A 15767-nucleotide genomic window follows, 5' to 3' on the forward strand; every position below is an offset into this window, starting at 1 on the left:
CGCTGACGTATGTTTGGAATTTTTAATTTAAAAACGAGCCCGCTCTCGAAAGAATTCGGAAACTCTGCCGGACACTCCAATAACGCGTGGCTAGCACCCGTTTGCCTAATGTAAGCTCTCTAATTCGTCAGTTATAAATGGATTTCTACTATTCTCGATTTTATGCATTACTCATTAGTAGATCTTTATGCAAAATAAAAATTGTCTTCGTCGATTGAAAGACATAGATGACATATAATACTTTCTTTCTATTTTTAACAATTTTAATATGTCGAGAATAACATATGGACGTTCTTAAATTGTTTTAATCTTTTTACCACGCTTATATTAGCTTGCCGAGTTGTCGTTGTTGTTGTTGTTGTATGCGTCATATCTTGTAATCGAATTTTAAACCACTTCCCGATGAGCTAGAGACTTGAAACTTTAAACATAGCTCAGGACTGGATGACAATGCAATATCAAGAAACAAATTTTTAAAAAAACTGTGCGTTCAGGAAAAAAGAAAATGCTAATATTAACCGTCACACATCATCGCGCGACGCACAGTGGGGTATTTCGCTGAAAAACGGGAATAAAATATTGTAGCGTTATTTATGGGCTCACGGTCACAAATAAGTCGGTCGTTGGATTCGTCTTGACGCCAGCTATAAGATTATGAAATAAAAATTGTACTTTAACATTTAAAAAATCAAAATAATTCTTATTTTTTGGCGAAAAAATTTTTTTGTAAATAAATATATAATTTTGTACATGTTTCAATACTGTTCAACTTTTATTGTAATCATTTTGTCGTCAGATTATCCGAACTCTTGAAAAGTAGTGATAATGGAATGCTTTGATTACTATGTACTGAGTTGAGATAGGTGTACAAACTCTTCACAGATTTTATTCTGTTATCATCTAAATTAGTATTGTTATTAATATTTCAACATTACCAATCATTCTGTATGTTTTTTTTCGATTTCAAAACTTTATTGACGATTTTGGTATACAATTGAGCTGAATTGAGCACTCCGTCTGGTACCATTACACTCTATAAAGCTTTGCGATCATAGTCCAACAAAAAAATCTTTCGAATTTTTCCGAATTCGAGAGTTATAACTAATTTAAGTAGAAATGAGCATAGAAAGTCGCAGCGTACGCGTAGTACACCTGCACCGCAAACTCTCGCGGTCTAACGGAAAACTAAAACATAACATAAGAGAATATAATAGATGCTCTCAATAGTTTGCTCAGCACTCTATGATGGAACTGTTTTGACTGAATACTGCAAGGAAACGATTGAATCGAAGGCTTCTTTGCAGCAACAATGTAAACAAAGATCCTCGTAAGATCTCGTAGAGAATCGGGCGAACGCGTTCGACCGCGAGAGTTTGCGGTGCAGGTGTACTACGCGTACGCTGCGACTTTCCATGCTCATTTCTACTTAAATTAGTTATAACTCTCGAATTCGGAAAAATTCGGAAGATGTTTTTGTTGGACTATGATCGCAAAGCTTTATAGAATGTAAGGGTACCAGAAGGAGTGCTCAATTCAGCTCAATTGTATACCAAAATCGTCAATAAAGTTTTGAAATCGAAAAAAAACTTACAGAATGATTGGTAATGTTGAAATATTAATAACAATACTAATTTAGATGATAACAGAATAAAATCTGTGAAGAGTTTGTACACCTATCTCAACTCAGTACATAGTAATCAAAGCATTCCATTATCACTACTTTTCAAGAGTTCGGATAATCTGACGACAAAATGGTTCCAATAAAAGTTGAACAGTATTGAAACATGTACAAAATTATATATTTAAAATTTAAAAAAAAAAATTTTTTCGCCAAAAAATAAGAATTATTTTGATTTTTTAAATGTTAAAGTACAATTTTTATTTCATAAGCTTATAGCTGGCATCAAGACGAATCCAACGACCTACTTATTTGTGACCGTGAGCCCATAAATAACGCTACAATATTTTATTCCCGTTTTTCAGCGAAATACCCCACTGTGCGACGTTCGGTAGTACGTCATCGTGTTCAGCGATCCCCATTCCGCGCGCTAGCGCTCCCTACTCCACTACGCGTCCCCTCTCCACTCACCCATTTATTACTGTTTTAAATTACACCCACCGATTTTATGCATTTATAATTATTGTCGAAAATCATTGAAGGAAGGTAACACTTTGTATTCGAGTTCAATTTTCAGTAACTGATGCAGACAGTGTTATATCCCAACAAAAACATCCTGTAAACAGGAGCCAAATTCTTATGGCCGTAAAAAGTTGTGAGAGTAAACAAAATACGGCCAAGTTCGTTAGCTTAGAAATACCTCTTGCAATACTGAAAAAAGCGTTTGTAAAAATTGGTTTAAAAGAACGCTATTTAATTTTTAAAGAGTTACATGGAAGGTTAAATTATTCAAACTTGGCCGCTACCTAACACCGTTTATGGCTATTGGTTTAAAAAGTAACGGCCAAGTTTGAATAATTTAATCCTCCATGTAACTCTTGAAAAATTAGATAGCTTTTTTTAGATAGTTTTTTTAAACTAATTTTTGCAAACGCTTTTCTCAGTATTGTAAGAGGTAGTTCTAAGCTAACGAACTTTGCCGCATTTTGTTTGATTTCGCAACACTTTACGGCCATAGGAACTTGGCTCCTGTTTAGAGGATGTTTTTGTTGGGATCTCATCAATTTTTGTTGAAATTTCATCAATTATCAAGTAGGTATCAAAGAAAAAAAATCCTTTTCTGATCTGCAAGGCAAAATCCAAATTCAATGTATGGAAGATTAACACTCTGCCGGCGACGCTCGGATCCGCCTCCTCCTCCCCCGCCGCCGCTATAGACTATAGACTATAGACTTCGAAGTTAATAACACGTATACTTTTGTATGTTATGCTGCTATGTTCTATCCTACGTACCCATTTCGTAATGTTTTCTTTTCAATACAACCCCTTTAAGGTGTAAAATCTCAAACTTTGATAATTATGCCTTTGAGTGTTTGTTATGGTAGACCTACATATGTACCAAATTTCAAGCTTGTAGGTCAATGGGAAGTACCCAAAAGATTTTGATGATCTGTCAGTCAGTCAGTGACAAATTTAGCGATTTTTGAGGTCCTATATCTCGGAACTTACTAATGTTGGAAGATTAATTTTTTGTCAATGTTGAGACATGATAGCAGTTAACATGTGTACGAAATACATCTCTCCATCTGCCTCCAGTGCCGAGTTATAAGCCTCTAAAAAACGGCTAAGTTGTTTCGTGTAAAAGGAGGTAGTGCGAGAACTTGGCAGTTGCACTACCGTGCACCTAGATAAAGATCCGCGATCTAATAATCGCAATTATTTTCCTCGCGACTCAGAAATGAATTTTGGAAAGATTGTCGCACAGAATTGGGAATAATTCTTCAGTAATTTGGAGAGGAGCGCTCAAGCTCTTAATTCACCGGCACAGAAGATTGAGAAATTAAAGGCGCAGAACCCTTCGACAATTCGACAGAGTCGTGTTTCAGTTCCTCGGAACAGAAGCGATCTCATCAGCGCCGGCACTTTGCATGTAAACTGCAAATCGAACTCCGCGGATTCATCGGCTCATATTCAAGGAGCACGAATAGGAAGAAGACAGGAAATTCCTGTGGGTAGAATACCATCTGTTTTCCTCATTTTATCGGTCCCCGTTCGTTATCCGCGCAATCTGCTAGCTCGCGAATCGATTTAGGGCCTCGCGCTTTGTTCCGCGGTGACAGTTCCGATATTTTTCCGAAGGGGGTTGCTGCGTAGGGGGTGATCGAGACGCATTCGTTCAAATCCCGTCGTGACACTCGATTTTCGCGACGGGAAAGCGAGCCACGAAGCTGCGCGGAGCTTGGATCGAAAGCGAGCGCGGTCGGAACTGTGCCAAAAAAATAAAAAGTAACGAGCGCCCGTTTTCGAGGGGGGTCGATAAACGACGGGAAATGAAACGGTCCTTTTTCCCTCCGGTTTAGCGTTCGTTCGCGGAAACGCGCCCTTGAAAAAAGCTTCGGCCTCGCTTTCACCCGTTTATCACGGGCGACGAGTGGCTCTCGACTGTCCTGGACTCTCCGGTGATTCGATATTTGCCCGGATAAATGGTTCTCTCCGAACGAAGACACCCCCTCTCCGTGTACCGTTCCCTTTAAGGTGAAACGCTGCGAACGTTACCGCGGCGAAATTTAATTAAAGATGGAGAGATTAATACTTTCCTGGCTGTTCTTTTTATGAAAATAAGCGCGGTTTATTCGCACGATGCCACCTCTCTCGCTCGGCTAAATTGGCTTCTCGAGTGACGGGCTCTGATAGTGCTCGGGGTAGGCGAATCTGCGGAACGGAATTATGGCAACCCTTTGCGAGTCAGGATACCGTTAATGCGTTCTTCGAAACGCAAAAAATATGTATACTTCATTTAACGACTGACGATTGTTAGGCAAAATAAAAATGTTCTGCATTGATTGTGGGAAGCAGCAATAAAATAAAAATTGATTTCATCCCTTAATGACCTTGTTACATTAAAAACAACATTACGATATTCATAAATTTTTCTAGTCCTTTAACGTTTTATATTTCACCCAACCAATTTCTTCATAAATGCATAAAGTTTCTTTACGACCCCTTATTTTCGAAATTGCGAAGTCTATCTGCGCATGCATCGCAACCCCTTCCTCCTACGTCCCAATACTTGTTCCAGCTTTTCAGGTTACGCAAAGTACGTATAATTTATACTAAATTTACGACCGATTGAATAAAAAGGCCCCGAACTTATTTGCACATCTAATATATGTAAGATCAAGACGAGGCTCAACACAAACACACACACACACAGTTCCTCTTCCCCAAGTAAAACATATACTGCGGCGTCCCACATCGAACGGGGCATCGTTACACGTTAGAAGTCCGAATAAAAAGATACATCCCCGAAACTAAATGAGCTGTATAATCACGGTAACGCTTAAAGCGGTAACAAAACGCGGCCGAGAGTATCTTTCCATTCGTTTTCCGTGATCGGCGTTCAACGAACCGCTTCGGCCACGTTCGCCGGCGTGCCCGCGCAAATCCAGAGTTTATCTGGAAGGTAGTTTCTCCCCGATGAGCGATTCGCATGTAAACGACATCCGGTATACTGCCCTTTGGCGACCGCTCGTAAAACCGGGGGCTAGAGCCGGGCACCTGCTGCCGATCGTCGCGTCCGCCTCCTCTTTCTTTTCTGTCGACGACCCCCGGAACTTGCTGGACGCGCACATACTCCCAGCAATCTCAGCCCCTGGCCACCGGGAGGCGAGAGGACTGAAATTTCCGGAATAGCAAACTGCGGGGGAGGTGGCTTGAGACGACCGGCGACGAGGAGGACGCCTCCGCGGGACGAAACGCCACGAACGACCGCAAATTCTATTTGCTCGATGGAAAACGCGCACCGTATGCCGCGAGGGCTCCCTGCAACTGTGTCCCACCCTGCGACACGACTATACAGGCTGTTACGGAGCTGGTGGCACCGCCAATAAGGGTGACTCGGTCTTGCAGAAAGGGTGAAGGGTGGCTCTGCAAAAAAGGCAAAGATACACAATAGAATTTTTTCATGCTGTTTCTGAGATAATTGACCTTGAAAAGTCGTCAAGTTGTGTCCTTATATGCAGCAGGAATAAGGGACTGCATAATGGGTGTTTCTGATATGGTGGCTCAACCAGGATTTGCACTAAGACTTCTTCATATAGGACGCCATTTTAAAAAATTGACTTTAAAATGTTGTCAACTTGTGTCGCTGTATGCAGCAGGAATGTGGGACTGCATAAAGGGTGTTTCTGATGTGGTAGTTCAACCAGGAAGTGCACTAAAACTTTTTCATATAGGACGCCATTTTAAAAAATTGACTTTAAAATATTGTCAACTTGTGTCGCTGTATGCAGCAGGAATATGGGACTACATAGAGGGTGTTTCGAATCCGGTGGTACAAGGAGAAAGGGTGAAGGGTGATTATACAAAAAAATGTAAGTCTCTCTCTCTCTCTTTCTCTCTCTCTCAGATGTACGATAGAATATTTTCATATAGGATGCCATTTTTTAAAATTCATTTTAAAAATTCGTCAAGTTGTGTGGCTATGGGAAGCAGGAATATGGGACTACATAGAAGGTGTTTCTATTCCGGTGGTACAAGGAGAAAGGGTGGTTTGGTTCTACAGAATGGGTGAAGGGTGATTCTACAAAAAAATGTAAGTGTCTCAAAGATGTACAATAGAATATTTTCATATAGGACGCCATTTTTAAAAATTCACTTTAAAAATTCGTCAAGTTGTGTGGCTATAGGAAGCAGGAATGTGGGACTACGTAGACGGTGTTTCTAATCCGGTGGTAGAAGGAGAAAGGGTGGTTTAGTTCTACAGAAAGGGTGGAGGGTGACTATAAAATCCAGAATCTACGTACGACTTATTAACCTAAACTACGATAAAATATACATCAGGCTCTTCCGCACTAGTATTTACAGAGAGTAGAATAGGCAAACCATGATCAGACACGCTAGCCAGTTCCCATTCAAATTCGACTTTCTCAAGAGTGAGACTTCAGACTATAAATTTTTGATTCCACATTGTCGGGTTATTTTTCCGTCTAACTTTACACCGTGTCCGGTTGTGCCATCAGATCGGGAACACCCTGTATTTCCTCGGCTGTTTGCTAGCGTTCGCGAGGCAGTGTGCGAGCGAGTATGCGAGCGAGTATGCGAGCTAGTATGCGAGTGTGTCTCCTCGTGTGCGTCGCCGGATTCTAATGGATCCCCGACTCCGTCCGCTCGTAAATCCTGCCCTGCCCCCTGCTGCCAACTGACTACCCCTACCCGGCATCGATTACCGGCCAAGATATTTCCGGAATAATGGCTATTGCCGAGTTGACGGTAAACAGAACCGCGACCAGACCCTGCTCGAGTTTTTGGGAATCTCGAGAGGATCTGCCCCGAGGAGACGCTCTGGCTCTGGCTCTTCCAACCCTTTGCGCTCGAAGCCGCTTTACAATTGACAAGTCCAAGTTTGTTCGCTGGAAGTTCGATGGAAATTATTGTCGCTAACGTGGGAACGCTGTTTCACGAGAACAGTGATCAGAAAAGTGATATGAAATGTAGAAATCTGGATTTTCGAGTTATCGCTACAAAATCTTTGCAAATATGACGTATTATTTATTAGTTATGCCTTTCATTGTCAATTCGATGAACAAGGTAATAATTTGACTGCGGATCTTTATACATTTATGGTTTTATGAAACGCAGGAAAACATTTATTAAAGTATAATAACATTTTCAGTTCAGTCTCTTTATAACGAATCTCCCAATCAGCGAAGGAGACGGTTCTTCTAATCCAATTTTTAGAGAATAATCTACGAAAATGAGAAGTTCGGAATCTGGAATAATCAGAAGTATCAAATTTTGTGGGGAGATATGCACGAAGTTGAACCTCTCGAAGGTGTATCCCTCGTTAGTAAATTCATAGAAGTTTCAAGGGTCACGACATAAAACTGTGTCTTCGAGTGCTCTTTAGTTAGCTGGGACGCTTTAAGTGGAAGACAGTTTTAGTCATCTGAACTTTCACTTCAAGGTATGAACTAGATGGCTCTACAAGGGCTAGCGTATTTGCCTTGGCAGCGAGTGCTTGCTCAAAGACAGCGTATCGTTTCATATTTTTAGCACCGGTGTACGCTAACCAGTCACAGGCGGATGACACCGACCGCGTGTCCTAAAATACACCCGAGAAGTCTTTCAGTAATTTCCACCTTTTTCAACAATTTTATATCTTTATACCAATCAGTTCCAATATATTTTGTATAACATACGACAAAGACTTTCAGTATATTTTGTATAATGTAGGAACAACAAAGAATTCCGTTATATTTTGTATAACATACGACAGAGAGAAGAATAATCACTAGACTGCAGATTTTATGCATTTATAACAAAAATGGGGGCACGTACATTTTAAAGAAGTGGACATGTTATAAATATTTAAGAACATCAATGCGTTAGTTTCAGCTTAGTAGGATAATTGAAAGAAGAATACAATTTTTATTTGTCTCCCGTGTCCTGCAATCGATACAAACATTCTTTATGTTGCATGAAGATCCGCAGTCTAATAACCACTAATAATCAGGGTTATTTTTGCCCTTAACCGTAGATCTTCCAGATGCTTCATCAATTACAATAAACACACAATATTGTAATGTTTAAGGACAGCAAAAATTGCATTTTTCGAGGAAATTAGACATTCGTACACCAGAGAATATAATCCGAGTCCGAAGCAGTGTCACCAGGCGAAGTCTTGTCCCCACTCTACCTTCCCCTTCCACGACGCTACTCCCCACCACCGCGGCGCAGTCACGTGACGCGCTCCGTAACTTTTTCCCCTCAATTCGTGTCCCCGCCCCTCACTGGTCTGAAAACTGTTCTCAGCACTATTCCCGTAGGAGTTCCCGGTTTCCATCGATCATTGCGGTCGGACCGTTGATCTCGCCGAACGATCTCGTTATCGACGGCGTGGCTCGTGGTTTTCCTTTTTTACGGCACTTTGAATTCCAAAGTCTTTCCCTTAAGCAGACAAGCTGGAAGTCGCGGTTATCGTGAAGCGAAGGGGGATGATACGTCAGCCGGAGCTCATCAACGGTACGAGCATCCATCGTGAATACTAATGCTACCGCGATCTCGCACAGGGTGCTGCCGTAGGCTATGGTTATAGTGGTAGCAGCCCTGGCCAACCCCCCCGCCTGGTAATCTCGTGACCGTCCACCGTTACCCTGTAAATCCACCGTGCGTGGGCAGACGATTCTTTTTCCTTTCGACCCGGGCTCGCCTTTTGCTTTCGCGGCACGCCGACCGCGTATCGTATTCCGATGTCTAAACAGACTTTACGATTGTTATCCGGGAAATGGAGGAGTCCAATAATGACGGGCCGGGAGGCTCCTCCTTCCAAGGAGTTTGCATGATTCCGGAGGGCCACGCAAGATTACGCGGGATAAGATACGTCCGAGGGGATCAGACTCTATTTTTGTGGTTCGCGAGGGTCGCTTTTGCTGGACGATCTTTTGTTAACCCTTTCCGGCTCATGGTCAGCAGAGTCTAAGTTTCTTATTTCGACAATGCGGTACTCTGCGATTGGTCTTTGTTTACTGCTAGGAATGTTCCTTGAAGGTACTTTTATAACGAATTTATAAATGATTTCATGCATTTATAACAATATTGAATCGGTAAAATACAAATCTGTGAAGACTTTAGGAGAATTTAGAAGCACTGTTACACTATTATCAGTAGACTGCGGATTTTATGCATTTATGACAAAAATGGGTACGTACAACTTAAAGCAGTGGACATGTAAAAAATTAGTCCCATAGAAATCACCGACACAGATTTCTCCGACAAAGTTTTCACGCTACAACATTTCATTAATTTTTTATTAATTAATTAATTAATTAATGTGGATTGAATGAAAATCAGTGGAAAAACGAAATATGAAACCGAGTGTTCTTGAATTAATTAATTAATTAATAAAAAATTAATGAAATGTTGTCGGTGAAAACCGTGTCGGAGGAATCTGTGTCGATGATTTCCATGGGACCCGTAAAAAATATTTAAGGACATCAATGTGTTAGTTTCAGCTTAATAGGATAATTAAAAGAAGAATACAATTTTTATTTGGCTCTTCTGTCCTGCAATCAATGCAAACATTTTTTATTTTCCATGAAGATCCGCAGTCTAATTATCAGGTTATTCAATTTGTAAAAAGAAAAAGTACATTTTTAGTTATTACCTCTTTCTCACAACTGATCTAGAATTTTTTTGGTAGTAAATAAATGTTGGTCGTTACTGTTTTTGTGAAAATTTCTATTTGTTCCCTGTTTTTGAAACTAAAGGCGTAGTCTCATTTACCCTCGTAAATTTTAAACAATTCGTGAGACCAAAAATGGTATTATAGATTATTATAGGTCAAGTGTTTTATAATTTTGCATACATGCTTGGCTATATTTTAAGATAACATAGTGCAATTTTTATGCAATTATATTTATATTTAAATTATTGTATTAAGGGGGTGTTCTCTCTTTCTCTCGTTTCCATCGATTCAAAAATCAATTTATTTTACTCTCTTCAAGTGTGTAAGTGTTCTCAGCAAGGAGCAAAATTGAATCTGTGACATAATCTGATATTGGTAAAATGTTTAACGTGTCAACGTATTAACACTAAACCCACCGACCATCAAAAATGACTCTGATAGCATTATAAAAACGACAAGATTAAATTTATTTATATTTTGTGCGATTTTTACTCTATCAGAGTTGGGCAAAAATTTTATTTACATAGAAATTACGAATAAAGTGGGTTTTTTCCAAGTGGGTTGTAAACCCCCTTTATTCGAAATTTTTATTTCAATAAAATTTTTGCCCAACTCTGTGTGATATACATACTGGAGTCAAAAACATATTCAATAAATTCCCATGAAAACACCTTTACAATTTCAATAGTCAAATAAAAAATGGGTCATTTGACCCCTCGTGATAGGTTCAGCGTAAATACAAACAATTTTGATTTCGCATAAAGATCCGCAGCCTAGACCGCACTGCACGGAGTGCAAACAAAAAATAAAAGGACTGGCGAAAGGGTGGCACGGCAAGGTGAAAAGGGAAACCGGATAGGGACAGCGTGGCCGCGCGGGAGCACCCACGTGCTCCGAGTCGAGCATCGCCGGATACCGCCGAACACGGCCGAACGCGAGATTTCGTGTCCGTAGTCCGTACCCGGTGTCGGAATGCTTTGCTCTCAGTCGTAGGCGCGTGCCACGTACCGTCGTGTCTCTTCTGTGGTTCGCTCATTTCCGCCCTTCTGACGTTTCTCCTCGACACGTGTTCTTTGCAATTCACGCAAGCCACCCCGGACATAATTACAGCTTCTGCACTAACAATCTTCTTGCATAAAAAAAATAAATGTGTGCGAGTGTCTGTGAACTTTGACGGTTCTCAGTGACACAACTGTGCTTCAAGATACTTCAACTTCAACACTCTGGTGAGAAGTCAGTGATCGGATGACAGTAACGCTGTGGGAACGATGAGGAACCGTTCGAGGGTTCATCGGTAGCGACAGTGCTCAACAGTTAAGGTAGAAATGTTGCATTTGATAATTCTTTGCGAGTGGTTTTTGGAGTAGTTGAGGAAAGCGGACGTTCGATTTTAGCCGTTGTAGAATTGTGAAAATGCAGTGACTTTTAAGTGACGAGTAGATTGCGGATCTTTGTGCATTATAAAAATTGCATCAATTACCACAAATAGAAGCCATGATTCATTCTTCTTTTTATAATTTCGATAAGCTCATATAATTTCATTTGTCTACTGTTATATCTGTGGTTATAAGGAAAAACGCCGCATGTCACAATTTCAAAAAATTTGAGTTTACGCTTTAACACTTTACCTACGGAAAGCCTATTAATAGGATTTTCAATAATGTGCTGTGCCAAAAGAAAGCATAGAAATTTTCTTTTACATTGCAATCTTAAATAAAACTGTTAGATGACGTTATTGAGGGTGACTTATTAGTTCACAATGAAAATTGCTGTTGCTATTCAAGGTTCCATTAAAAAGTGTTTAGCCATGAACCATAGATTTTTCAAAATTATGCAATAATCACCGGTCGGCAATGTGTTAAGAATCGTCAAATAAAAATTCTGAGACTGGTTTACATCTCGACACGTCTCCTCGTTTGCAGCATTAAAACAAACATCAGCAAGATTCTCAACCCCTTGCCATACAATGTCGAGTCAGACTCGTGATGAAGATTCTGAACAAAGTCTAATAAATACATGTATGCTATTAATTTCCTTTAAATCGAAATAAACTTCTATTTCAATTTTGTTAATGCACAGCTATTGGAGAACATAAAGGCGTATAATAGATATAAAGTTCCTCCTTTGTTAGTTAGATTAAAAATGTTTTAATCGCTGAAATCGTAAAATAAATCGTAGGGCAAGAGGTTAACTTACAGTATTCGAGGCTTGCGGTCAGTCCCCGGGCCTCCGGTTCCGGTAGGTACCCGAAAACAGGTGAAATTAGACCAAGGTTCGCATCTCGACGTCGCGAAAGATCTCGCCGGTGTTCGTTCTTTGTTTTGCGTGTCAGCTCGCAGTATTTTCTGGTCGGAACACAGAGATCCGTTTGATTTATCGCGACGATTATTCGCGCGACAAGAAACACGGAACACCGGAAAGGATGCTAAAGCGGAACAGAGGAAGAGAGTGAGAGAGAGAGAGAGAGAGAGAGAGAGAGAGAGAGAGAGAGTTCTACGCGGGTCGACAGTCTTTGAAGATGCGCCAATTAGCGGGCAAGCTTCCAAGTCTCTTCGAGGGCGGGGGGGGGGAGAAAAGGGCCCCGAGGACCGTGTGTACCATCATGGCCCTTTCGGGCGCGCATCTCGCGTTGCGATTTTTAATTAGCTCGCGTCCGAGACCGGGACACGAGATTAAAGCGCCGCGACGCGTACTCCACTGTTGCGTTTAAGTCCTTCGTGTGCCGCGCGCCGGAAAATCTGTCGAGCCTCTCGCGTTGCGAGGATTAAAGAGGAAAGGGTTCCCTTTGCCGCGGGTGCTTAACGGGGAATCGACGGGAGTCGTTTCTTTTTTTCGAAAAAACAGACTGCACGCTCACCCTTTCATTCGAGCCCAGACGACGCGTAACTTCCTTTTGCGAAACAACATTTTCAATCTTTATTTTCTTTATAATTCACCTCTCGTGCGCTATAATCGAATCAAATAATGGTCAATCCACTCGATAACATCGAGTCAGACTCGTGACGAAGATTTCAAACAGCATCTACTAAATATGTTCGTTATTTATTTTCTGTAAATCAAATTTTACTTTGTCGTCCAATCTTTCTGTCAAGAAAAGAATGGTTTCTGTCAAGAAAAGAATTTTCCAAAGGTTTGACAGACGTTTGAGTGTATAACATTTTCAAGAAAAAATACGTCTTCAGTTTCTTCAAATTTATTGTCGTGCGATCATTTTTACCACGTTTTTATTAGCTCGCTTTCTTTTTACGAAATTATCACAGTTTATATGATATATGTATAGACAATTTTTCGAAGAAGATATAATTAATTCGAATTCAGTGATTGAGTTCCTATTTTATTTTAATGTAAATTAATTTTTCCTGCCAAGAGAAATATTCATCCAGGAAAACATGTATTTTTATGGAGATTCACAGTTTCTTTCCAGCATTATGTTCTATGATCGGCTCTTTGCCTCACAATTTAATGTAAATAATTTTTTATTGAACGTTCTGATAAAAGAAACAAGTGTTCTTCATAAAACACCAGTGTCATTTTATGAATATTTTTTTCCTATCATCGTAGAAAGTAGTAATAATTGTAGACTGTTTTTAAACAGATCGATGTCCACATCGTGTAAAATTTAATTCACAAGAAGACACTGTAACGAACTTGAAACGTATATTGTAATAATAAAGATAGAAGAATATTCCGTACAAAGAAACACTGAAAAATGGGAGACCTATAAAAATAAAGATCTATAAAATGAATCAACCGAAACTGGTCACAGAGACGTGCTAGAAGACACTTCGATGAACTCCCGCCGTATAAGGAAGCGGAAAAACGAATAAGAGCAAGGCGGCTGCGGAATAAAAATAACTATACGAGCTAAATAAAATTTAATGAAACGGACATAACGTGCAGGGCGAGCAATTAAGGAACGCTGTTATTAACTCCAATATACTCTGCAAAAAGGTGATAAAAAATCGGGTCTATGTCCTGAATGAGCGGTTACCGGTCTGAATCCGGCGAAGCAGGTCTCGGGGACGCATCTCACCGGTTCTGGGCTTGTCGGTTCGAGACAAATTCCGGACGAGCTTTCCGAAAAGAGGGATCCCTATCGGAGTCCAGATCTCCAGGAGCCTGGTCCAGGTCGCCGCGAGCATGCAATACGAATCTTCTCGGATCTCTCCGGCTCCTCTTTATCTTTCACTCTCCCTCTCTCTCTCTCTCTCTCTGTTGCCGTTTACCCGAAAGGGATTACTTTCCCATTAGGATCTTGTCTTTCGTGGACAAATAGTCGAAACTTGAGCCCGGCAGCTACCGGCACGGCGATTTTTCCCTCGGGCTGGTGGATCGTCTTATCAGGGACTCGACAGGAGGCCTCTTCGATTTTTTACTTTATCGCCGGCGAAACGAATCCCCCGAAATACCCTTGCTTTATGGACCGGCCACGGAACTACGCTTCCACTGTCTCTCACTTTTATTTCGGCCAGTTGAAAATGATGAACCTGCTGCCAGAGATTACCGTTTTACAGCTTCGTGCCGTGTCCGGACCCGGCTCCGAACTTCGAAATTAATGTTCTGGAGAACAGGTTCTCGAGCTTTCTTTTTTTTATTGCGGATTGAGACATTCGTTTTGACAAATGCGCTCTCGCTCGTGGATTATTATCGAAGCTCTTCGGTCGGCCAGACTTGGGTTTTGACGTCTGTGTTGCTCCGGGTGTCTCGAAGAATGGGTGAAGGCTTGGTAGACGTTTCGTTCCTTTAGAAATACATATGTAGATACTTTGGTCAGTCGCCAAACGTTTGGTTCTTTGGAAATAAAACTTGTCCACGATGCAGCTCTAATTGTAAATACACATGGAAGCAATCCCTTGAATACAATCGCTCTTAAATGTACATTGCACATTTCTCTTAATTATTTCCAAGATGATTATTTAATATGAATTTTTTACTTGGCTCCTGTGTCTTGCAATCAATGCAAACATTTTTTATTTTGCATAAAGATCCGCTGTCTAATAACAACAGTAATTGTGTAACACTCTCTGCGACGTATTCACTTAAATGCATTTAGAAATAAAAATCACCAACCACATGAACGACTTGAAACTCTAGATTGATAATTAATAGACAGCGGATCTTTTTTTCCAGCTGAATTGCAACAAACCAGAGTGACATATAGATAGCCACAAGATTGATTGGATTCAGTTTTTCGCTATCTCGCATAGTTTCCGAGATATCCGCGCTGAAAGTTCACTAATTGTGCTGAAGAGTTTAGCTAGTCAAATAAGGCATTTCTTTTTCACAATTCATGAACTTTGAGCGCGGATATGTCGGAAACTATACGAGGTAGCGAAAAACTGAATCCAGTCAATCTTGTGGCACATTTTGTCAGCTTTAATTTTGTATAGAATGGTCTTATCGCTAGGACGCATAGTATCCGCGATATAACCGGAAAACCGAAAAAGGTGACCTTCTACGTGCCCCCCTGCACACCGCTCACCTCCTAAGAGTAGGGACTTTTAGTATGTTTACCTCCTAATAGTCCAAACAATGTCCCAAAGTTAAAAATTGTGTTCCTTCCATTTCCCTCTACACCACCCCCCTTATGAGCATTCATTGACTGGACTTCTCTTAATAATGTTCAATAGGTTGAAAATTATATAAAAGTATTTTTAAATTCGTCTAATGTTTTGAATGTTGTAAATTACACCTAATAATTAACAAAGAATTATTGCGAGCTTCGCAAGCTGTGTATAGATAGAAACTAGTGAAATAAACATTTAAAAATTCCACTTTATCGTGAAAGTGTCGACAGAATAGAAAGAAAGTGTCAGTTCCTTATAATTTATTGTTCACGCAGTAACAATACGACCGGAACGGTAATTCATAAAAGTGCTTCACACCGTAAATAGCCAACGAGTCACATGAATAATTATCGTCCATTCCGGTTGCTTAAATAATTCGTTCCACTCACACGCGAGC

General features: G+C 40.5%; 2 protein-coding genes across 6 annotated transcripts in view; one reads left to right on the forward strand and one right to left on the reverse strand.

The window, feature by feature from the left end:
• LOC143211847 (uncharacterized) overlaps positions 1–15767 on the forward strand; it is a 272266-nt gene that overhangs the window by 118523 nt on the left and 137976 nt on the right. Inside the window, exon 1 of one of the 4 annotated variants that reach the window (XM_076429889.1) lies at positions 10522–11122. The exons of the other annotated variants lie outside the window; for them this stretch is intronic. The gene's annotated coding sequence lies outside the window, so the exon portion shown is untranslated. Of the gene's footprint in view, positions 1–10521; positions 11123–15767 lie in introns of those variants that run through there. 4 annotated transcript variants of the gene reach the window in all.
• The window catches only part of LOC143211859 (histone-lysine N-methyltransferase SETMAR-like), a 266618-nt gene that overhangs the window by 84700 nt on the left and 166151 nt on the right, over positions 1–15767 (reverse strand). The window lies entirely within an intron of this gene.

The sequence above is a fragment of the Lasioglossum baleicum genome, chromosome 9, assembly GCF_051020765.1.
Source record: "Lasioglossum baleicum chromosome 9, iyLasBale1, whole genome shotgun sequence".
Classification (NCBI taxonomy): Eukaryota; Metazoa; Arthropoda; class Insecta; order Hymenoptera; family Halictidae; genus Lasioglossum; species Lasioglossum baleicum.